Source organism: Natrix helvetica, assembly GCF_964273705.1.
Source record: "Natrix helvetica genome assembly, chromosome: 10".
Lineage (NCBI taxonomy): Eukaryota > Metazoa > Chordata > Lepidosauria > Squamata > Natricidae > Natrix > Natrix helvetica.
The window spans coordinates 21012942-21038662 of record NC_138561.1 but is presented as its reverse complement, the minus strand read 5'-3'; positions in this window follow the sequence as shown (position 1 = coordinate 21038662).

Genomic DNA, 25721 nt, shown 5'->3' with positions numbered 1-25721 from the left:
ACTCTGTTGCTGAGGTTAATTTCACTGACGTTCTCCAGAACCTGCCATATCTTGCAGTAACAGGATTGCATTGCAGTAGCCCCAGCTATTAACTTCAAATTTAAAAGGTTCGCTTCCCTCCCCCCCCCCCACTCCCTTTCCACTTCATTCTGCTTGATGACAAATCCTGAACCTGCAATCAGGTTTGGAAAGGCAGTTTGTTTTTTCAGCTGACTAGCTGGAACTGTGCGAGTCTGTTGGATACGCCATCGTTTTCCAGGAAACTGTGTACGCTTGAAAAAAGAAAAGAAAATTTAGATTTGACAAGCTATCTTTTTTTTAAAGGTATTGCTAATTATGGGGATAGGTGGGTGGGAAAGGAAAGATAACTGTATTTCTTTCATACTACAAGCCAGCAAAAGTGTGTCTAGTCAAGGCGATGGTTTTCCCAGTTGCAATGGATGGCTGTGAAGGTTGGACCATAAGGAAGGCTGAACGCCAAAGAATGGAGGCCTTTGAACTCTGGTGCTGGAGAAGACTCCTGAGTCCCTTGGACTGCAAGGCCATCCAACCGGTTAGTCCTTGAGGAGATCAACCCTGACTGCTCTTTAGAAGGCCAGATCCTGAAGATGAAACTCAAATATTAGGCCACCTAATGAGAAGGAAGGACTCCCTGGAGAAGAGCCTCATGCGGGGAAAGATGGAGGGCAAAAGAAGAAGGGGACGACAGAGAAGGAGGTGGCTGGATGGAGTCCCTGAAGCAGTAGGCGTGAGCTTAAATGGACTCCAGAGGATGGTAGACGACAGGAAGGCCTGGAGGAACATTGTCCATGGGGTTGGACACAACTTTGCAACTAACAACAACAACACGCTGGAAAACACTTAGTTAGCTCAAACTGGCTTCACTCATAAAATTGCCCCTCCCCCCAAACTTCAAAATATAATTTAATCATATTTTATTTATATCTTAAATTAATGTATTTTATTCCAATTTCATTTAGATAGTATGTTATTCCAGTTTCATTTTAAATTGTATTTTCTCCATTTTAAATTGCTTTTATCAAATTTTAGTAATCATTTGTTTCTGGAACTCTGTACTTTGATATGTCCTAAGGGCTAATCAATAAAGATTCAAAGCCCAAAAAAATTAGATTCGCTCAATATGGATTCTCCCAATTGCATTAAGGTACAGAACCAATACTTAACTGCTTCTTATATATAACATCAACCCATTAGTCATGGTTTATCAACCCTGATGGCTGAGATCATATGTTGTATTTAAGTAAAATCAAGTAAACTGCATTACCAGGACAGTGTTTTCCAAGCTGGTCAACCAAAGAGGTGTGGACTTGAACTTCCAAAGTTCTGGGAGTTGATGTTCACTCATCTTAAAGTTGACCAAGCTGGAAACACTGACTAAGCATGATCAGATCCCCAGAGATCCAGCCAGCCAACCCAGGTCAACCCAGGACTGTCCATGGAGGTTGTATATCAAAAAAATGTCAAGATGTCATCTGGAAATGTGTCCTTGAAGGATGCTATCTTGACATTTTTTTTATAGATGAAAGGGAAAATTGGCAAAGATGTGTCATATGAAAATCTCCCACTACTTAATGTAGACCAAGGTTTTTCAAAGTGAGTTCACTCAACCACAGCCCATTTTCTGTCACCAAGACTTTGATTTCCTCATCCTGAAACCCTTTTCAATGCTAAAAACCAGCCAACCACTACACTCTTTCCTACAGTATATTGTCCACAGTTTGGGCTGCAAAGGACCATCGAGAAAAAGCATTTAATGATTGCATAGGATAGCAATAGCTATTCAGGCTCACCCATGTAAATTCTGGGTGGGCAACTTTTCTTTTCTTCTGACCCTCAGGGTGGGAAACTAAGTCCAGGATGGCTCTCCCTAAGGTTTTGTGTTTAACTGGACACATCTGGCTTTCATATCTGGAGAAATAAATATCAGGCCTAATTAGTCCTTCGTGGCCCCTTGCTCCTTCAGTGAGGCAGCTTCCAATTACAGTTTCAACCAGGCATGGTGGGAGAACAAGTTCAGCATGCCCATCCCCTCTTTCACAGCACTGCTTTGTCCCTGGAAAATTGAAAGAAGAAGAGAGAAAGGAAGGGAAGGGACCAGGGGGGGTGGGAAAGGGGTGGGAAAGGGGGGAAAGGAGGAAGAGGAGGAAGAAGAAGAGGAGGAAGAGGAAAAGAAAGCAGAAGCAGAAGCAGAAGAAGAAGGAGAAGGAGAAGGAGAAGGAGAAGGAGAAGGAGAAGGAGAAGTAATAGTAGTAGCGGTAGTAGTAGTATATGATCAATTTCTTTATTTTCGTGTGAATGTCAAATCTGTTGTTACCTTTGAAGGTCCCCAATGAGGAGAAGGAAGAGGAGGAGGAGAAGCAGATGGGGGGGGGGGAGAGGAAGGGTGTTCCCCACTCAAGTTTATACTGGTGTTAATGGAGAAGAAAAGGAGGAGGAGGTGATGGGAGGAGGTGGGAGAAGGAGGAGGAGGAGGAGGAGGAGGAGGAGGAGGAGGAGGAGGAGGAGGAGGAGGAGGAGGAGGAGGAGGAGAAGAAGAAGAAGAAGAAGAAGAAGAAGAAGAAGAAGAAGAAGAAGAAGAAGAAGAAGAAGAAGAAGAAGAAGAAGAAAGAAGATCCTCTTCATCATCTAGGAAGGAGGAAAAGATACGGCCATAAAATGTCCAAGTCTGCTTTAGATCCTAGAATAGGATCCCTTCATTTTTACTTCTTTAACTATGAGTCATCCAAGTTATCTTTCAAAACAAAACAAAGTCAGAAAAATTTATTTTCCTTTATAATGAGTGAGAAATTGAAAAACAAGAACAACAAATTCTTCAGCTCCACATCCATTACTGTCCTCTCCAGCATGAGAATCTTCCCGGAGTCCTCTTCCTGCACTCCATCACCTACCGCCTGGTGGGATGGCTGCTCCCTGTAAAACAAACATTAAATATTATTGGACGCACATTATTTTTTCCTGGACAGCATCCTTATCAAATGACTACCGGTACATGTTTTATTCTAGAAAAAAGTCTTTATCAATCTCATTAAAACCAAAAGGCTTGTCCAGGTCTTTTCGTTTACATCCTCTCATTTACGTAGTCCATTTTACACCATGGTTTTGTTTTCACTTTCAGCCAAATTGTTCTGGTCCATTATTTTTCATCTTTACAGTTATTTTTTCTTAATTCATAAACAGGATCTTCAATTGCCCCTTCAAAGGTACACCAAATTTTCATTCCTTATTTTCCCCATTGGTACATTTTGCTATAAACAGCATATATCAATACAATACAATACAATACAATACAATACAATACAATACAATACAATAGTAGAGTTGGAAGGGACCTTGGAGGTCTTCTAGTCCAACCCCCTGCCTAGGCAGGAAACCCTATACCGTTTCAGACAAATAGCTATCCAACATCTTCTTAAAGACTTCCAGTGTTGGGGCATTCACAACTTCTGGAGGCAAGCTGTTCCACTGATTAATTGTTCTCACTGTCAGGAAATTTCTCCTCAGTTCTAAGTTGCTTCTCTCCTTGATTAGTTTCCACCCATTGCTTCTTGTTCTACCCTCAGGTGCTTTGGAGAATAGTTTGACTCCCTCTTCTTTGTGGCAACCTCTGAGATATTGGAATAATGCTATCATGTCTCCCCTAGTCCTTCTTTCTCTTAAGCTAAACATACCCAGTTCCTGCAACCGTTCTTCATATGTTTTAGTCTCCAGTCCCCTAATCATCTTTGTTGCTCTTCTCTGCACTCTTTCTAGAGTCTCCACATCTTTTTTACATCGTGGCGACCAGAACTGAATGCAGTATTCCAAGTGTGGCCTTACCAAGGCATTATAAAGTGGTATTAACACTTCACGTGATCTTGATTCTATCCCTCTGTTGATGCAGCCTAGAACTGTGTTGGCTTTTTTGGCAGCTGCTGCACACTGCTGGCTCATATTTAAATGGTTGTCCACTAGGACTCCAAGATCCCTTTCACAGTTACTACTACTGAGTAAGGTATCACCTATACTGTACCTGTGCATTCCGTTTTTGTTGCCTAAATCCTCTAATTCAATTTAATATCCAATATTCCAATATTTAATATCCAATATTCAATATCCTCTAATTCAATTTAAATATAGAGAGCCTGTCTTTCCATATTTTTTCTACAATTAACAATCTACTGTAATTTATATAGTAGAATATAGTGCATTCTAGGTAAGCTTTGTTCCTATACTATATATAATTTGTATTAAAAAATAAAAAACCTTGAAAAAAAACCCCAAAGGCTTGAAAATGAAGCGTCTTGGACAAAAAAAAAGACTATGCACAAACACACACAGCCACAAAGTCACTCAATTCACCTCTTCCTCTCCTCTGCCCGCCCCCCCCCCCCATCTATCACTGCGGACAAGGCTGCCTCTGTTGTGTTAAGCAAAAGTGCATTTACACAGCTCTCCATATATTACAGGATATCATTTTTACAGTAGAAAGATATTTCAGGCATAAACTAGTTAAAACTCCTCCTCCTCCTCCTCCTCCTCCTCCTCCGGAAACTGAACATTGGGCTGGACTAGATGCCGTTCAGCTTCTGATGACCTCCCTCTTTGATAGAAATCCAGTTTCCTCTGATCATAGTTTCTTCTGAGCTTCATAAATTTCAGCAACAGGTTCTCTGACTGACTGCTGGGTGGGCATGGCCATGGTGGGCATGGCCTAGTCGGCCTCCTGCACCATTGTGTGGGGGAGGACATTTTCACCTTCCCCAGACTCCGGAGGCTTTCATTGAGCCTCCAGGAGGACAAAAACTCTGGGAGCCCCCCAGAGGCCAGAAATGGGCCTGTTTTTCCAGAACTTCCGGGAGCTTCCAGAATTTTCTGGAACTTCCGGGAGGCCCATTTTCCCCCCTCCCTGAGCCTTCCAAAATGGGCTGGGTAGAGACTCCTTGAAGGGCGGGATAGGATGGGACGGGCAAGCCAGGAGTGGGAATTTGGAGGTTCTCCGAACTGGCCATGAGGTTAGCTACAGGTTCTCCCGAACCCTGGTGAACCAGTAATACAGGGGTGAAATCCAGCAGGTTCTGACAAGATCTGGAGAACCAGTAGCGGAAATTTTGAGTGGTTTGGAGAACCGGCAAAGGCCACCTCTGGCTGGCCCCAGAGTGGGGAGGGAATGGAGATTTCGCAGTATCCTTCCCCTGCCACGCCCACCAAGCCACGCCCACAGAACCAGTAGCTAAAAAAATTGAATTTCACCACTGCCGTAGCAGCCCACGCCTGTTTAGCTATTGGCAAGTAGAGTCATCCTCTGTTTTCCCAAACACCCCCACACACAAGGCTAGCTTAAATCAAAATGTGTGTTAAACGAACGGGAATCTTAGAAAAAGTGCAAAAGTCGGTCCCTTCTCTCCCACCAGACGCGGAGAGAAAAACTTAGCTGGGGAAGAATGGAGTCCTCTGGCCACAAGGTCAGTCTCAGGAAATCCATAAAAGACCATTCGTTTTCCTCGGGCCATTCTTCTCCGCTGATAAGACTCTATTAGATGCTTAAGACAAGTTCTGTTTACACTGCTTATCTAAGTGGCCACTTAAGTACTTTGCTAGTTTTATTTATACTAAAGGGGTATTTTGCTCTAAATCTCTTTCCACTGCTGACAAGCAGCTTCAGAGATGATCTTGGCAACAGATGAGCTGCTTGATGGATGCTTTGTGCTTTGCGCCCTGTGAATATTTGAACCCTGCGTTTCAGTTTCTCTTTCATTTCTGCAGCTCTAGGGAATTCATTTCGGCAAATCTAATACGTGTATTTCTCACGAATGGCACTCTGGGTGTACTTTTTGCACAATGCAGCAAAAATTAAGGTTTCACTCACCTAAAAATTAAGGCCGTTCACTCACCTTCAGGGAGTTTGCAAATAATTTCCCCTAATATAACGCAGATTTGATTTGATTTGATTTAAATCAAATCAATTCAAATCACGATTTTAAATCCTGATTTAAATCACTAGTAAAAAGGCTTGATTTAAATCAATTCAAATCATGATTCAAATCCTGATTTAAATCACTAGTAAAAAGGCTTGATTTAAATCAACTCAATTCAAATCACGATTCAAATCCTGATTTAAATCACTAGTAAAAAGGCTTGATTAAAATCAACTCGATTTAAATCATAATTTTGAAAGAGCAACTGTCATCTCTGTCCCGCAATGGCTCCTCCCATGTCCCGCTGTTGACTCACCGACAAACCCATTCACTTTAATGGGATGCCTGGTGATGCAACAGTGACCCAACCAGGTGAGGGACGTGGCAGGCAGCAGGTGAGTGGATGCCCGCTAACGGGCACTGCTATGATGGATCTGAAATGACAGGTGCTCTTTAATACTATATTTATAAGCTGCTTAGGTGGTTTCACTTTCATTTTCACTGCTTGCCCTTTCGCCCCACACTTAGACCCTGGTGCTAAACCATCATACAGTTGATGGTGGCTGGGGAATTCTGGGAAAATTCTGGCTGCGGAATTCTGGGAGTTGAAGTCCACAAGTCTTAAAGTTGCTAAATGTTGGAGCCCCCTGGGTTATAGACACCGCTGTACATCCACAGACATAGATGTTGTATGAGCAAATATCGTGAAATATGGAACTGATTTGTACAAAACAGAGTAGATTATAATAGAATCTAATTTTGGGGCTGCTCCTGAAGGTTGAGCAAAAGGTATGTGTGGCCCAAGGCATTTCATGGACTATGTCTAACTGCTTCGGCAATTTTTATTTTTATTTTTTTGATTAGTTTCAAATACTCCCCCGTTTCTCTTGAGCTGAAATAGTTTCTCTCTTCGGTCCATGGAATATCTAAAGCTTTCGGGCTCTCTCCGGCTGCAGACTGAGCTGAGCGCCTTCAGCGTCTCTCGGCTGGCAGAAAACGGATGGTTGAGCTCCAGGGAGTTCCTAACACAGCTGTAAACTTTCAGAAGTGCTCAGTAACGGCTGAGAAACCTATACAGTGGTGCGTTCCAATTCACAATACTCCCTTTTCATTCCTCAACGCTAAGGGGGCCGAGGGGAAGGGGGGAGGAAGCCCCCTAGGGTTCCCGCTGTAAGATTAGCTAGGCTGAAAAAGAAAGATGTTGATCTTGGTTGAACGTGCCTCAAGGAATGGATGCTAGGACCTTCCAGAGGGGAGGGGGTGTCATCTAAGAGAAGGCGTGTGTGTCTGTCTGTCTGTCCAAGCAGGTGTTTAGAGGCCATCTTTCTGAGCCCACAATCTGTACGATTGTTGTATGTTGTGCAGCTGGCCAGCTGTTGGCCCCAGTTCCACAGCTGGATCTTCAGCCAAAACTTCATGCTCCATCAAGCTCTCTGGCGTACCTGGTTGGAAAGTCAGGCCCGGTGGCACTCCCACCTGCAGACCAAACACAACTGGTTGCCCAAGATGTAAATTCTACCCTATAAACATCCCTATCCTTAGCTTCAAGGCAATATGGAAAAATAAGGAGAAGAGAAGGTGCCTTTTTTTTCAAGAGGCAACTGGGCTTTCTGGTTTTTCCTTCAAGACGTTTCACTTCTCATCTGAGAAGCTTCTTCAGCTCTGAAGAAGACCTGAAGAATGAGGACTGAGGTTGAGGATGTGGAAAGTAGGATGTGAAGCTATGCTTTGATAAGAAAAACAATGGAGAGGGGAAGGAAGGAAGGAAGGAAGGAAGGAAGGAAGGAAGGAAGGAAGGAAGGAAGGAAGGAAGGAAGGAAGGAAGGAAGGAAAAAAGAAAGAAGGAAAGAACGAAGGAAGGAAGGAAGGAAGGAAAGGAAAGAAGGAAGGAGAACAGAAAAGACAGGGTATGTTGTCCATTGGAATTAGGCAACTAAAAATTCCAAAATATAAAATGAATAGAAAATAGAATAGAAAATAAGGTTATTGAAACTACAAGCACTTTCAAGAGGGAGGATGTGGCTAGAGTGTCCTCCTTTGCTGATGCTCTGGTCAAGTGGCAGGGATCATGGTGATAATTGAGAAGGTCTTTCAGGTTCTCCCAGGTCCCACTTTCCTTTCTTAGACCTTTTTCTGAGGTTCATGTAGCGTCGCTTAACTTGCATAACAAATTAGTGTGTAGGGCGCAGATATTCTTGGCTGCAAACCCTAATCTTTCCTCATGCTGAAAGCTGAAGATTTAAGTCGAATGGTGAAGAGGCCTGGTCATAACCCAGAGGTACCAAATGACTTTATGTTGTTTTTACTCCAAAGTCAGAGCTGGGTTGCAAACTCAGAGGAAAGGCCATAATTCCTTTCATTCTTCTAATATATACAGTGGAGAAGTTTGGCTGGGGAGGTTTTTGTAACTCAAGAAACCTCCATCCACCCACCTTCAGAATTCTTGAACTCTGCGCATATTAATATTCCGAGAGTTTAAAAAGTGACTTTTTGCTGTGCCTGAGCTAAAATTGGCTTGCCGTTGGTGGGATCATCCAAGAAAAGTAGATTTTGATTCCCTGCCGGGGTACCTCAGTTGAAATGCTTCTCTATTAATCGTTCAAAGCAACTAACGCTCTTAGCTTCTGAACAAAAACTATCGTTGAAAGTATCATGCGTGCCACATCTGATGACAGAGGTCCTCAGCTATATTTATGGGCAGAAAATCCAATAAAGAATAAGGTCATTTTTAGATGAATTTGATAGCCCTTTGTTCATAGTCATTCTTTTTTCAGGAGAAGGGAGGGAGGGAGGGAGGGAGGGAGGGAGGGAGGGAGGGAGGGAAGGAGGGAGGGAGGAAAGAAAGAAAGAAAGAAAGAAAGAAAGAAGATAGGGTGGGTGGGTAGAAGGAAGGAAGGAAGGAAGGAAGGAAGGAAAGAAAGAAAGAAAGAAAATAGGGTGGGTGGGAAGGGAAGGAAGGAAGGAAGGAAGGAAAGAAGGAAGTAAAGAAAGAAAGAGTGGGTGGGTGGGAAGGAAGGAAGGAAAGAAAGAAAGTAGGGTGGGTGGGAAGAAAGGGAGGGAGGGAGGGAGGGAAGAAGGAAGGAAGGAAGGAAGGAAGGAAGGAAGGAAGGAAGGAAGGAAGGAAGGGAAAGAAGCAACTTTCTCATTTATCTTCCCATCTCATTTTTCAGTTGTATCCTAGAGGATGAAAACAAAATAGTTAAAACCCATAACAATAGAATAATACTTCACTGATTAAATATAAATGTCAAATACACAAGTTTTGTTTTCATATCTGGCAATTATCTGGAATTAGGACTTAAAAAAAAATATTAACCACAACATAAACAGAGGGATGAGTTAACTAAGATTTCTACAACATTGAAGCAGCACTTTAAAAAGGAAAGTGGAAAAGGTGTCTCCTTGGGGAGAGGGCTGAACAGTTCTTCTTTTCCTAAAAAAGAAAAGAAAGGAAAGGAAGGAAGGAAGGAAGAAAGAAAGAGAGAGAGAGAGAGAGAAAGAAAGAAAGAAAGAAAGAAAGAAAGAAAGAAAGAAAGAAAGAAAGAAAGAAAGAAAGAACTTGCTTTCCTTCCAAAAGCTCATTCATTGCCAGGGAAACTGAAAAAGGAACGATTGTACAATAAACTGGCTTTGTTAATAGCAATGTCACGGGAATTCACTCATCCCATATTCTGAATAATAATTTTAAAAATATCATGGGTTTTTTTTTTCAAGGCAGCAGAAAACCCACAAATATTTCACCGCCAGGCTGCTTGTCTCCCCGTTCCAATATCTTTTGGTGGTATCAAATCTTTCCTCTCCCATAATAGTTTGACTTGTATCTCATTATGTCAGCAAGCTAGGTCCCATGAAGTTCAACTGAATTCCAGATGTCCATGTGGGCAAACATTTCAATAGAAGAGAATATTTGTAATGCAGGGTTGAATTCTGGAGTCCTTGGTGCTCTCTGAGCTTGGTGGTTTTCTTGCAGACATTTCATGACCCAACTAGATAACATCATAAAGGCAATGGGGTTTGTGGAGAGGAGGAGGAGGAAGATTGTGGGGTCCTTAGTGCTCTCTGAGCTTGGTGGTTTTCTTGCAGATGTTTCATGACCCAACTAGAAGACATCATCAATGCTAGAAGGGAATGGGGTTTGCGGAGTGGAGGATAAGGAAAATGGGAGGAGGAAGAGGAGGTGGAAGAGAAGGAGAAGGAGAAGCTGTGGGGTCCTTGATGCTCCCTGAGCTTGAGGTTAGTTGTTTTCTTGCAGACATTTTATTATCCAACTAGGTAACATATTTAGTGATGTTTATGGTGGCTTACTCCCTATTTATGTACAGTAGCTTGCTGTACACAAAGTTGTAATAGCATCACTCCCATACTTGACACTTGATTAGAGGTTGTGCAATGTGCAAGAAAGGCCTTCAGAAAAGAGGAAAGATTGCCAGGATTCGCCCCCTTGAGATATTATCTCCTTCTTGGAAATCAAACTTGGAAGATGCTTATCTGGATTCTAGGATTATCAGTGGCTGTGAAGACTAGAAAACATTGTTCCCCAGTGGCCAGTTCTATTTTGCTAGCGCTTCCAATGATATGAGATCCCTGTCATCAAAATATGTTGCGAAAGGAGAATTTTACGAGTCTAGCAGGAGATGGCCTGGAACCCTCAGCACAAATACAACATCCAAGGGATTTATTTAAGGAGACCTTGTGGAAGTTCAACAACTGACTCCTTTTCATTGTCCATGCTACAGCAGGAAACTGAGCCAGTCCTGATGTTGTGTTGATGGCTTTATGGCCACTTCACCAGATATTTTTGAAGACCAACATTATCTCTATATTGTAAACATATCTTCCATCCTGGTCCTATGATTGTTGTTGGCCACCAAAGAGAGAGCTTCCTTTTAGTAGCCCTTGTGTTTGTGTAGTTGAATGGTATTTGAGTGGTGAAGTCATATATGTTTAAAATTCAGTTTGTTCTGCCTTTCCCTTGGTGAATGCAGAAGTGCCGATATAATAGAGACTCCAAACTTGAGCCTCAACACGAGAAGCAAAGAAGAAAAACACATTTCTAGATATTTCACACACAAATGCCACGAGTTGGGTTCTAGGGTCAGACATTGTGTTGGAAGTACACAACCCTAGCATCCTTGCCATGACATCATTGGTACGTTTCAACATTTTGTTGAAGTTTGTTACAGACAACCGTCTTGCCTTCTGTTACATATTCAGAAGTTTCATATGATTTGGTTCTTCCTGGGAAGCAACATTTCACTTGAGACATGAGTGACCACCATGAGTGGAGAGCTACCATGCCATCCCAAGCGCATCTCTCTAATGTTTGTTTTCTATGCACAAAATTTCTATGCACAAAACTATGCTGGTGAAACAACTTGACTCCGGTGGGGATCCCTGAATTGTGGTTTGAAGTGGGAGTGTGAAGAAAAACATGTTCTGATGATGTGTAACAGCATTAAGTGATGTTGACAATAAGGCCCAGTCAAAAAAAATTGAAGATATTTGAATGTGGGACCATTAGAAATAATTCCGAGGATCAGAAAATTTTCTTAGTTCTTGCATATAGGTTACACATTATAGAATTACAGAATAACAGAATTGGAAGGGACCTTGGAGATCCTCTAGCCCAACCCCCTGCTCATGGCAGGGGACCTCATACCATTCTGGGCAAATGGCTATCCAGTCTCCTCTTGAACACCTCCAGTGTTGGAGTATTCACAACTTCTGGAGGCAAGTTGTTCCACTGGTTAATTCTTCTCACTGTCAGGAAACTTCTCCTCAGTTCTAAGTTGCTTCTCTCCTTGATTAGTTTCCACCCATTGCCACTTGTTCTACACTCAGGGGCTTTGGAGAATAGTTTGACTCCCTCTTCTTTGTGGCAGCCCTTCAAATATTGGAAGAATGCTATCATGTCTCCCCTAGTCCTTCTTTTCATTAGGCTAGACATACCCCAGTTCTTGCAACCATTCATCTTACAGTTTTTTCCCAACATTTTATGTGGGTATTAGATTTAGCTACATTTTCCTTTTCAATCAAAGTTTGCTACTGGGAGACTTTTTTCTTCTTCTTTTAATAAAAACTGCATTGACCTTGGAATTAAAGCTAATACAATCAACATAGTACTAAATACCGTTGGGGAATTCCAAAGCGGAGCATAAAAATCCCAGACCATTAAAGGATTAAAATTACTCGGTGCTGCAACGAAGGACAAACATTGTGATTTCTGGCTGCATCTTTAAGGACCAAACACCCTCTGCTTCTGAGCTTAATTTTCAGAGTGACATGTTGAAACATTTGGGACAAGAGAACAGTCATCCCCCACCCAAAAAAATGCATGAAACAATGGAGGTGAAATGGTTTCTCATGGAAAGTTTGCTTCTGTCTGCATTGTCTACCTCACTAACAGCTGTCTTCTTTGGAAACCGTAATGGGGTTTAAAATGTCTATGGAGATTCTCAGTCATCCAGGCCATGGTTGTCCCAAAGTTACTTCTTCAAAAGGCAACTGGACTTTCTTGGTTTTTACTTTGCTTCTCATCCAGGAACCTTCTTCTTACATTCAGAACTGAGGAAGCTTCTTGGATGAGAAGCGAAATGTCCTCAAGGAAAAAGAGAGCAAGTCCAGTTGCCTTTTGAAAAAACTCTCTTGGGTTTAAAATGATCAAGACAGAGAATAGGAGGGAGGGAAGGAAGGGGGGAAAAGGAGGGAAGAAAAGAAAAGAACAGTCAGAAAAGGCCAAGTGGCAATATTTAATCTGAAACTTGAAATTATGAGTTCTGTTGATGGATTTGAAAACCCAACACAATATCTTAGATGGCTGGAAAAAACAAAAACAAGCAATTAAAAAAGAACCCTAAAATGGATATTCTTCAACATTTGATATCTAAATTTATTGATTTGTGGATTGATATCCCCATGTCACAGAAATGCAATTCCCTGGTTGATGATTGGTGATTAAAGACAAAGCTAAAATAACCTCGCCACCACTACAAAATCAGCCAGAAATCAAGGACAACCAACGTACAGATGGAGAACATCAAAATATAATTTACCTCCCAGGATGATCTTGGGTGACTTTCTGGTCCCAACCTTGAAGGGGGAAGGGGCTGGTGGGAACAGCCAGGTCTTCAGAGCTTCCCTGAAGGCTAACAAGGTCAGGGCTAGTTGACACTGGGGAGGGGGTTTAGTGGATGGTCCACAGGGCAGAGGTCACAACAAGAAAAGGTATGCCCCCAAAGTCCCATCTAATGACCTTGTTTTAAGGAGGGCCCTGGGAGACTGTCCAAGCAGGGCAATTGTGGTTGTTGGCTCAGCCTCTACTGAAAATCCCACACAAGAGATCCATCAATGCAGATAAAGATCCTGGTTCCAATCCAACTTCAGACATGGATTCTATCTGTGTTGATGTGACATAGGCATGTGGCTTAGAGCAGGGTTTCCCAACCTTGGCCATTTTAAGAAGCATGGACTTCAACTCCCAGAGCTCCCCAGCACTTCTCATGTTGCATCTCAACGCACCTCAAAAATGGAGAAGAAGCTCTCCTCCATGTGAATGACCACCTCCCAATCCCCGTTCAATGTTTCTCAACCTTTAAGAGGTGTGGACTTCAACTCCCAGGGTTCACTCAAAAGATGCTTCTTCAGAGTTTGTTTGAGAACCTTGGCACCTTTTCCCAAAGGTCTTCTCCAGTTCCAGCCCTTGCAGATAGACATGGAAGGAGAAGACTACCCAGAAGACGTCAGCTGGGGAAAGTCAACTCTGTTTCATCCACGCAAGGAAAGCGGAGATGGAAGGGGAGCTCCACAGGTGACTAGGCGATAGGAGAACTCACACCTTGGTTCACGCCACAAGCCGGGTGTGAAAGTGGATTCCATTTGTTCCTCCTGTGATGGCGCCCAAGAGGAAGGTGTAAATCTTAATGAGACCATTTGGCGCTCGGAATGAACATGGCTCCTAAGGGCTTGGCTAAAATCAACGTTGCCAGAAGAAGCATCTTAATTTGGGGAGAGTTTCTCTCTTGATAGGAGAACAAAAAAAAAAAAGAGCAGAGGAGAAAAATATAATCCCCATTATTCAAAATGGATTAGCACAGTTGGGCCTCCAACACTTGTTCTTGAGATGACTTGGCAGGAGGAGGAGGGGAGGGGGAGGCAGGTAGCGGACCTCTGCAAGCAGCCTTCCATCAAAGCAATATGGAAGTGTTTAAAAGAAAAGGGGGTGCCACTAAGGGAGGAGGGTATTTGAGATCTGAACCTTTAAATTACAGCCATTCCTGGGCCTAACGATAAGTAAATAAACAGTTCACAGCTGCGTGGGCTAAACAGAGAAAAACATCCATCTTTGGAGGCGTGATTGCCCAGCGAGTAATTAAGTGTGAAATGTGAGCCCTCCATCATGTCAGCCGTGATACCACGGAGGGTGTTCAGTTGCAGATTCCCTGCACCCCCCCACCCCCCCCAACATCCCTGGGTTAACCCTTTGGGAATCGGTAGACAGATTTGGGAGCATCTAATTCAAGAGGCAGCTTGAAATCCCCTAAAGTCAAGACCTTTGAGCGTGGTATGAATGAGGAACCATTATTTCCACGCCAGACTTGGAAATGGTGTTTGGTTTGGTTCTGGACCTTCGTGATGTGCATTTCAGACCTCAGATTAACAGAGTTGGAAGGGACCTTGTAGGTCATCTAGGCCAACCCCTCGTCCAAGCAGACCCTATGCCATTTTTGACAGATGGCAGTCCAGTCTCTTCTTGAAAGCTTCCAGTACTTCTGAAGGCAACTTCCTGTTCCATAGGTTGATGCATGCAGGTTAGGGTTAGGGTTGGGAGAGAAGTTGCCTTCAGAAGTTGTGGGTGCTTCATCACTGGAGGTTTTAAAGAAGAGAACGGACAGCCATTTGTCTGAAATGGCATAGGGTCTCCTGCACGAGCAGAAGGTTGGACTAGAAGACCTCCAGGGTCCCTTGCAGCCCCATGATTCTATGATCCACCCATCTTAAAGCATGCTGGCTGGGGAATTCTGGGAAATGAACTCAGAGGCAGATCCAATCTGGAAATAGGGAGGAATCTTCAGACAGTGAATGATTAACCAGTGGAACAACTCCAACCCTTCAGGTTTTTAAGAAGAAACTGGATAGCCACTTGTCTGAAATGATTTAGGGTCTCCTGCCTGAGCAGGGGGTTGGACTAGAAGACCTCCAAGGCCCCTTCCAGCTCTATTCTGATTGATAGGGTGACTTTGCAAAGAACTCTGGGGATTGATACAATAACAGAATAACAGAGTTGGAAGTTCACCCAAATGCTTGCAAATTCCCCAGCTTGTCTTAAGGACAATAACTTACTTTGACAAAGATTTTGAATCAAATCACTGAAGTTGTGCTAACAAGTACCAAGATATTGTGTGCAAATTCCAGAGATTTAGAAATGGTTGCATTGCAATGTAATACAGGGTAGCCCTCGACCTATGACCACAATTGAACCCAAAAATTCTGTTGCTAAGTGAGACATTGGCTAAGTAAATTTTGTTTCATTCTCCTTCACTTCAAAAGAGCCCAAACAAGACTGACCTCAACATTGGATTGTATCCTTTTAATGACATTATTTCTGCCCTGTTAAAAGTGCCAGTCAATTCTCTCTGATTTCAGGGAAACCCACATTCAAAAAACGGGTGCTTAAAATTACAATCTGGGTACTTTAAAAACAAAAAAAAACTACCAAAATCTCACCGAAATTAAACATGGATCAGATAAAAAATGATTCTAGTCTGAGGTGATATACATGTGCCCTCTAATTTTTTTATTTTTACAATTTTTACCAGACCAGTAGTTCCCAGACTAACAGTGAAAGTTATGGGAGCTTAAGTAGTTTATTGTAATGGCAATAAATCTGTTTAATAAATAAACAATGAGTGTTATTTTTTCCAGAGGTCCTTATAATGCTGGTTTTCTCCAGTGTAATAATGAAAGTAAGAATCAAATGAAATTTCTGTGTACTGTTTTTGAAGATGCTACATACAATATAAGGATTTCAAGAAAACTATTTATTTTATCATTAATAATAATGTAGTAGAAAATTATGATGATAATTTTTATCTTTTCCCTTATCATTGTTCCTTTTCACCTACTTACTAAACATGGATGGACTGTATGAACTGTTTCGTCCTTCCTTCCTTCTTCCTTCCTTCCTTCCCTCCTTCCCTCCTTTCTTTCTTTCTTTCTTTCTTTCTTTCTTTCTTTCTTTCTTTCTTTCTTTCTTTCTTTCTCACATTAATAATTAAAGGATAAATATTCCCATAAAAAGATACAATATGAAAAATGCAGTCGTGTTCTTAATTTTCAAAATTAAATGACGGTGAGGGTGTGAACTATTTTTGGCCCTAACAAACAGCGTTTGGAGAACAGAAATCTAACCACAGGAATCAATCATCCAACCCAATAAAGATTAGATAAATCAGCAACGAATGATTCACTTAAGCCAAACAGAAACGGGTCCCAATCAATGGGAACAATAAAATCTTGACTTGTGGGCAATGCGGAAATGGCTTAAGAGTAACCATCTTGAGTTTCTCTAAGTTTGCCACACTATTTCAAGTCGGGGCATTTTATAGGAGGTTCCTGACTACTGAGGAACTAAAGTCCCAAAGGTGCTTTTGCAGGAGGCAGCTGGATTTTCTTGTTTTTGTTTTTTGAAGACGTTTCGCTTCTCATCCAAGAAGCTTCTTCAGCTCTGGCAGGATAGAAGCTTCGTGAGTGAGAAGCGAAACGTCCTCAAAAAATAAAAACAAGAAATTCCAGTTGCCTCCTGGAAAAAAAGCACCTTTGAGACAACCATGACCTGGATGATGGAGAATCTCTACAGACTTTGAGCAACTAAAGCTATCAAACGCGGCTTTGTTGGAACGGTGAACAGATCCGTGTTTCAATTAATGGGAGTTTTAAACAGCTATTCAGTGAAGATGAGGTCAAAGCTGCGTTGTAGACATTGTTATGTCCTCAAGATCTTAAAGGTTTTTCCAAGTTTGTGGTTCAGAAGACGCAAACGCCCCCTGATGGACCATGTTGAAATTTCTCCTCCAATCCTGATGCAGCAGCTTTCTTCCCCCCATAAAGATCTCAGCCCAAACTCCAAATGCTTTAAGGCAGATTTACAAAGCGAGAGTTTATCAGGAAGAAAAACAAAAATGGTGAAGCGGAGTCTTGATAAATATTTGGGCTACTCTGTGGCACCCTGCCCTTGGTAGAAGGTGGCTTCTGGATTTCAGCAGGAGTAAAATTATGGTGGCTCCAGCAAGATTGATCTGAGAAGCCATCCAGGCTCACCGCGAGAGTGTATTTTGGCACTTCCCAAACGAGGAAGAGGAGAATGCTGAGAAGGCGTGAATCCTTCCTCACCCATCTCTTTAATTTTCTCCAGACCCATGGTTTAGTCTTTCATCCTAAGGCCTATTTTAAAAAGGAGCAATGCCTGTCTTTCCATCTAAATTAAGGCTTGTTCCATCCCAATGGAAGAAGGAACGTTTGAAGGCCATCTAGCCCCATAGCGTAAAGCAACCGCTGGAGAAAAACAAACGTATAACAAAGATTTTTTTAAGGGCTGCCGTGCATTACACCAAGTCAAACAGAGGGCAACGAATGGAAGGTAATAATGGCAGAATGAATGCAGAGCTGCCCGGCTTAATAATTACGAAAACAACGGAATAAAGGAGACAAGCAAAAACTTGAGCAGGCTCCAACTTGCTAAATGACCGTCCGTGAAATTCTGTGGCTTGAGATTCAACCTTTGCCAAAATTCTTCTGATATGATGTGTGAGCTGGAATGGGACGCTTTTCCTTTTGGGTTTCAATTGGGGGGCCCTTTATCGAAATAACCCTTCCTATTTATTTGGCTATCGCATTCCTAAAACCCAAGTCAGAAGCGCTGCTCCCCAGTCCTATTTCTGTCCAAGGAAAGATGTCTAGTCTAGTCTACTTAGGTCACCCTTCTTCCACACTCACAATCCCACCCGGGGTTTTCAGACAGAAAGTCCTTGTTCCTGTGGGCGGCCGAAAACATTTGTATGGGAGTTAGAGCTGTCATAGATGTAATAGAATTGTTTGGAAGAGAATTAATTGTGTTTCAATCCAACCCCGGAGTTTAATGAGCTATAATTAACAGGTTCTATTGACTGCAGAGGGACTTAAATAGTACTTTTCTCCTTTCCTTTCCTATTTTCTTTTTTTTTTCATTATCTTCCTTTCCTTTCTTTTACTTTACTTTCCTCCTTTTCTTTCCTCTCCTTCTTCTCCTTCTTTCCTCTTTTCCTCTTTTCCATTATCTTCCTTTCCTTTTTCTTTCCTTTTTCTCCTTCTTTCCTCTTTTCCTTTTTTCCATTTTCCTTCCCTTCCCTTCTCTTCCCTTTCCTCTCCTTCTCCTTCTCCTTCTTCCCTATTTTTCTTTTTTCTATTATCTTCCTTTTCTTTCCATATCAAGTGATTTTTGAATTTTAAAAATGCACCACTTTCCAGAATTGGAGATATATTTTTGACATGTGTTGCAAGAATAAAACATTTTAGATATTCAGTAAGTTTGAACATCATAATGCTTTTTTCTTTTTCTTTCTTTCTTTCTTTCTTTCTTTCTTTCTTTCTTTCTTTCTTTCTTTCTTTCTTTCTTTCTTTCTTTCTTTCTTTCTTTCTGTGTAAGCCAGGACTACAATCTAGATTTCTTTCTGTGGGTCATCATATTGTTAATGTACATCTTAATGTGTTAAAATCTGCTTCTAAATCCAATATATTTTTCTACAATTTTCTATATACCCAGTTTTATTGGGTTACTCATAAAATATTCACGGCCTGTGCTTAAATTAGCAATAAAGGAGTAAAATAACCATCCCCACAATGGACCCATTTCTTAGAAATTCTTGAAAAAAGGTACGTCTGTGAAAGTATGACTATGAAAGGAGTTACTGTGCTAGTTGAAAAAGACAAATGAAGGGGGAAAACATTGCATGTGGGAAAAATGAAATGAAACAAAGTTCATTTTTATAAACAAGGATCTCTCTTGAAGTCGCTCCACCCCCTTTCGTTATCATTATTATTGTTTACCTGCTAACCGAGCAGATAGTTACCGACTGGCAAAGATGCTAAAAAAAATTGTATAGGTAAATAAACCCTCAAGTTACGTGGTATAAAATCTGAAGAGAGGAACAAAACAGAGAGGAAGTTTTGCAAAGAGAAGCAGAATTATGTTCCAGAATAAAGATATCAGAAAAGTAAAAGTTCAAGAATAAACGGAGTGCAGACGGGAAGGACTCGTGTGTAACTGCAAACAATATGCATGAGATCAGATCCGCCAGCGTTGCTTCAAAAGGGGTGCGAGCTTATTAAAAACGGGACATCTTAGAAGTTCCCTCACAAAAAATATTTTAGCCTTGGGAAGGAGAAGACGGGATGTGAAAGACAGGCAGGAAAAAAAGGACGAAAGATAAGGAGATAATAGCTAGTGAGTGAGAAGGGCTTACTTTTCTCCTAGGGATGCTGTTCTGCTCTGCCTCGTCTTCTTTTCCTTAAAACAGAAGAGGAAGTGTGGTCTCCAACACAGCTTCAGAAATAGCTCATCAGGAAGTTGGCAACAACTCCAACTAAACAATCTTTGAAGGAAACACAACAAATGCGCAGTGTTCCTTATTTTCCTAACGTCGGTTTGGAATAGAGAACTGGACCGAAAATATGAAAGAAGTGGATCACAAATCTACTAGACCTGTCAGTGGAAGAGAAGGATCTCTTTTTCTCCCCCTCCCTGCTCCCCAAAGGCCATCAAAATTAAATGCAACTACATTTCATAGATGAAACCCCAAAACAAAACAAAAAGGCCAAAGCAATTTTCCATGGCTTTAAAAACCCACCAATGTTCCTAAAACATTTACACAGTAATTCAAAATTGGCTTGTTAGGCCAGACTGGAATATTTTCTCCAAGAGACAGAGTTATAGCGTTTTTAATGTTGTTGGGTTTTTTTCCCCTATGGATTTTTGTTTCGTAGTAATATGAGGGTAGGACTGTATCCATGTAAACAACTGTATTTTATAAGGAAATATATTATATCGAAGCATTACATCAGAAATGAGATTCTTTTCCCTCCCCACAGATCTATATGCTTCCCCGCGCTATACGATCTCTGGTCTTTCTTTCTTCGGGAAGACCCGAATCAAAATTATGGTCCATTTTGACAGTAACTGCTATTGTTCAATGTTCTCTTTTGACCATAATTGGGGCAAAACGGTTAAAGGATTTTGAAGGAGCCATTTCTACATTCCAGGGTGATTTTCTGCAACTTTTAACTGACAGAGAAAAATATTAAGACCGAACGAATGCATGATGGATGCCGTTCGGCTTCTAACTGGCGCAGCGGAGAACAAACCCATGATGTGTTTTGAAAAGGTGTGACTGTGGGTTTATTTTAACCACTTGAAAGTTGGCTAAAGGTTGTCAAAAACGCTAGGGGACAAATCTGACTTTTAAAATCCTTTCTTGAAACCGAAGGCAAATCTTTGTTTATTTTACATTTATTCCCAAGGTCACCAGAGTGCCGCTGTCACAAAGAAACACTGTCTAGAAACGTAGGCAGACTCATCCACATTTCTGAAAACAATACAGAATTTGAGGGGGGGGGGAAGCAGTTTGGGCTTTTGAAATCCTTCACCTAGAGAAATGTAACATTTGCCTTTTATATTACTGTGCAAGTCGCCTAAATGTTTATTAATCGCCTCATTCAGGTACTTGTATTATTGATGACCGCATTTTCGTCAAAATTATTGTAGCTCTTGTATTTCTATAGAGATTTCTTTTCTTTGATTTGTTTATTTTATGTATCTTCATTAACTTTGTATTGGGGCAAATTATTTGCAAAAGTTCAAGTCAAAGAGCGTGCCTGGAGAAAAACACCGCCAAATACTTGCACAGTTTTTCTTCTACTCAGTCACGTCCGATTCTCAGGGACTGACAGAACAAGTCTCTGCAGTTTTCTCGGCGAGGTTTTTCACGGTGGTTTGCCATTGGCCCTTCCTAGGGCTGCGAGAGAGGGACTGGCCCAAGATCGCCAAGCTAGTTTCGTGTCTCAGCAGGACAGGAACTCATGTCTAGGAAGAGTCATCCAGGTCAAGGTTCTCTACAGACCAATAAAGGTTATCTTGTTTTATTTGGGAATGGTTTATGAGATAGCTGTGACACCCAGCTCATACTTCTTAACTCCCTTCTGGAGGATGGAAAATGTGGATAGGGCAGTGTTGGCAAAACTTTTCGGCACCGAGTGCCAAAAGGGGAGCATGCGCACGCGGGGGGGGGGGCAGAAACTGGAAGAGCAGCTCCCCGGCATGCATGCGCTAGAGCACCAGAAAGTGGAAGAGCATGTGTGCCTGTCACTTGGTCTTCCGGTTTCTGGCATGCATGAGCGTGCAAAGACCATCTGGCCAGAGCATGTCTGCACACGGAAATTGGAAGCTCAGCTTCCCGGTGTGCACATGCAAGCCATGGAGCTGCTGTTCTGGTTTCCAATGCTCCTTCATGTGCGAAGATTAGCTGGCTGGCATTCATGGGTGCGCTGGAACCCGGAAGAGCAACAGGCAGCGGCTGGCATGCCTGGACATATGGATCTGCATGCCACTTCCAGCACATGGGACATAGGTTCTTCATCACGGGGATAGGGAATCAGTGTCCCTTCCTCCACCAGCCCATTTGAAGGGTGAAGAGGTAGGGATAGGCCTGGAGGGTCAACTCAATCTGGATTTCCAGTGGCGTTGGCATTCTCTTTGATCTGCTGCCATCCTCCATACAAAAAGCTCTTTGTAAGCTACGTGGACCAGCCGCAGGCAAGCTTTCTTCAAGGCCCAGATCGCTCTATGAGGTTAGAACAGCAGTGTTAATCTCCTATCCAGTGTTTGTGGAGACCTCTTATCCCAGGGAGGGGATGGAAGGCAGCCAAGTTGCAAGAAAACATTCTTTTGGTCTCGTGGAAAAAATTATAATTAAACCCCTGCTACTAAATGGCGTTGATCTCCGAGGCTCTGGCACGAACCCATGATAGGCCTGGTCCCTCACCTGCCACGCAACACCTCCAGATTCAGCCCTGCAGAAACCCAACATTCTCTGCCAGGGAAGTTCAACGGTAGACTTCAGTTCCACTAACTTGGAAAATAGCATCTTGGAAAGGATAAATCTAAATCAGTTTGTGAGTTTGATTCCAAAAAGCATCTGTGGTGACAGTAGAACCATGCAACATGCTTTTTGGTTGGAAGCTTTTTGCCTAGATCCATCTCCTTCTCCATCTCCTTCTCCATCTCCTTCTCCTTCTCCATCTCCATCTCCTTCTGTCAGGAGTGCTAACTTCCTACAATACTTCACCGAAGAAATACGAGGAAAATTTGGAGACCGACCACAACATAAGCGTTCCTGAACTCCAAGAGAAAAGAAGAAAATTGAAAGGATGAATGGATTATAATTAATCCAAGATCATCCCAGCCATTTTTCCTTCTTTTATCTAATTCCTTTTTTATTCCCTCTTTTCCTTTCATGCTACCTCCAGGATGGGCAGGGAGCCCCAAAACTTCCCAGAAACGACCCATTAGTGTCCATCCTGTCCTGCTCATGACAGCAGCCACATCTCCATCTGGCTTTCACAACTTTCCTTGTTTATTTTCCCCTTTGCCCAGCCCTCCCTGGCCTTGACCAAATGCGAAAGCCGAAAGAAAGGAAAAGAAAGGTGCCGAGCGTTATTTATGGGCTCACAGGAGGGGGTTTTCAAAGCCCCCGTTGAGCAGAGATCACCCCCTCACCTCCAGGCTGGGCCTTGGAAATCCAGCCATCCGTTATTCTGTCTCTTTGTGGCAAACGTGTGGAATTGGACACAGAAGGATTTCCAATGGTTGTAACCTGGGCTCTTGAGGCTGAGAAGAGAACTCCCATTTTAGAAGGCAGTTAATAGGATGCCCCTTAGTGGAATTTAATTTTTTTTAAGGTCGGTTAGGGGGAAAGGCAAGAGACTAGCATTAATTAGCGAGAGACTGAGTTTTTATTTTTCCTTTGGCTGCTTTGAATAGCTCTACATCAGCCAGATTGTTGAACCTAGCATGCTTCAAGCAATTTAAGGAAAAGGAACTCCAGCAGAAGGCTTCAGGGTGATCCTTTTTAAAATATCATTTATATGCCTTAAATGCAATGAATAGAATTTACTGAAAACTGAGCCATTCTGAAGGTAAAGAGGCTTACTCCCAAAGAGGCCAGTGCATAATAACGCCACATGAGTCTCAAGGGTGATTTTCAAAAGGCAACTGGACTGATTTTTTTTCCTTGAGGAAGAAGGAGAAGATGTTTCACTTCTCATCCAAGAAGCAAAATGTCTTCTTTTTGCTCAAGAAAAAGCAAAGAGCCCAGCTGTCTCTTGAAAAAAGCACCTTTGAGACAACTATAACCTGGATGACAGAATCTCCACTGACAATGCAACCTGAGATGTCCTCCAGCTTCTAAAGTTCAAACTCTGGATCTCCCTGAGGTTACAGAATCCAAATGTGCCTTTTAATTCATTCGCCATTGTGGGTGTCAAGGTGCCAATGCACAATAATATGGGAGAAAGTCCCATTAAACAGAGGAAGAGTGAAGTTTGAGGAGGCATAAAACAATTTGTTGACTTGTTGATTAATTGCGAGGATTTCGGTGGACAAATGAGTCCATTAAATCCGCATAAATCTCTAAGGGAAATCTTTCTAAAGCAACAACCAAAAATAAAGTATTTATTTTTACACTGCATTAATTTTGCAACCGATAAGACAATTTCATAATCAATTTGCTGTTCCTTTCACAGAAAATATTTCTTTCCAATTGACATTTGGTCAATTGAGTTTTCATGCTCTCTTCTAAAAATAATAAGCACCAGAAAGTTCACTTTGCATAGTCTAGGAAGGTAATTTTTAATTGAAAAAGTCTCAATTAAAGATTTAAAGAAAAAGTTAATGTTGCAAGTTTTTAAAAAAGGATTGGGTTCATACTAAATTTGCTGCATTTGATCATAGCCATTATAGTTACAAACTATGATTTAGGGCTTAGCATGAAGTGTGAACCTAGTCAATGAAGGCTTATTGTAACGAAGTGCAGTTAGCAAATGATGGCTTAGCATGTTTGGTGACCCCAAGTTATCTCATATTGTAAGAAACTGGAGGCTAATTTGAGAAGCGACTGCAGAGAAATGAATGATATCGTTACACAAAATAAAATCAGACTCTGAAAAAGATGGAGATCAAAAACACAAACGGGCTCAAAAATCTACAAGAGAAGAGCGTGAAAAAATAAATTATCCCAGGACTGAAATCTAATAGTTGTACTGGATCAATAAACGTAACATCCTATTAGGATTAATTATATTCCAAATTGCAATTCTAATTACTTGATTTTCCTCTGTTTAATATTGTCCCTTTCACTGTCTTTCCAGACTTCACAGTATAAATGTCAACTTTTTTTTTAAAGGAGAGAAATATTTAGGAATAGTAGCATTGGAATTCATCACCGCTGAAACACCACACTTGGTCTGCTTAGGAAAATAATCAACCCTGAATGGAATATATACAACAAACAGAGGAGAAAGCTTTTTTTAAAACCTTTCAGAAACTCATCAAATTCACACATCTCTAAGCCTGCGTTTCGTGACAATTTGCCTCCCTCAAATGACGCCACCTAAATTGGTAGAGCTTATGCTGAATATATTTATTTGCATTAGCCAAGAAATGGATTTTATCCCCCAAATTAGAGTCAATACTGATAATTTTGCATTCTTGTTTTTCTAAAGCAATCTCATGTTATATTTAAACGGCATTAAACTTGGCTAATGGCTTTAAAGACACGAATTAAAGGGAAGGTGAGTAACTGTGCTTGTTCATTCTGTAGGCGTTTTATTTTTTATTATTATTTCTTCCTAATTCAATGAATGCTAACTCAATTCCCCTCTATATTTTCAAAATTATAAAATACTATTTTTTATTTAGTTTTTAAAAAATCATAACCATCATCTATGTCATACCAAATTCATAATGCAGTAACTTTATGCATGTTAGATTATCTTTCTGCTTTTTAAAAAAAAATAGCTTCTCTTTGAATCAGATCAGATTGAATAAGATAGATGAAGAATTCTTTATTAGTTATTGGAATGTTGATGTTTTTATATATTTTTCCCAATTCTCTGTTAATATCACCCTTATCGATCCGGACTTTTAGATTCAGCACCTACATTTTAAAAATATTCTAACCAAACTGGAACAGCATTAATTCTCAGAAACATCACTGCTATATAGTATATTTTGAAACTGAATTCTAATTTTGCATCTTAATTTCCAAGACAGTTCAAGCCACTTTAAAGAATATTTAAGAATAATGTTGCAAGAATTGGTAAGGAGAAAAAAGCTCCAATATTAAATGCCCCAAATTAAAAATACAGTTTAAAAAAACTTAACAGTTTGTCTTTTGTATTTCATTACAAAATATATTTAAAGAACAGGAAGAAGGAGGAGGAAAATGCTTAGTAAAATGCCTTTGAAAAAAGAACATTTATCTTTTCACTAGGAAATTATTCAGCTGCAGTTCCCACAAAATAATTCTGATTCTAATTGTTCCTGTATTTATATGTAATTGTATTTATTTTATGCCTAAGGTTATAAAATGGTTAGCAGCCAGTGGATCTTGCATGCATCAAAATACCTTTTGGAAGTGCAGTTTATTTATCTTATGCTGCAAATTGAAAATAATAATAATAACTTGAAGCAGAAATTAAATGGTGCTGAAAACAATCCAG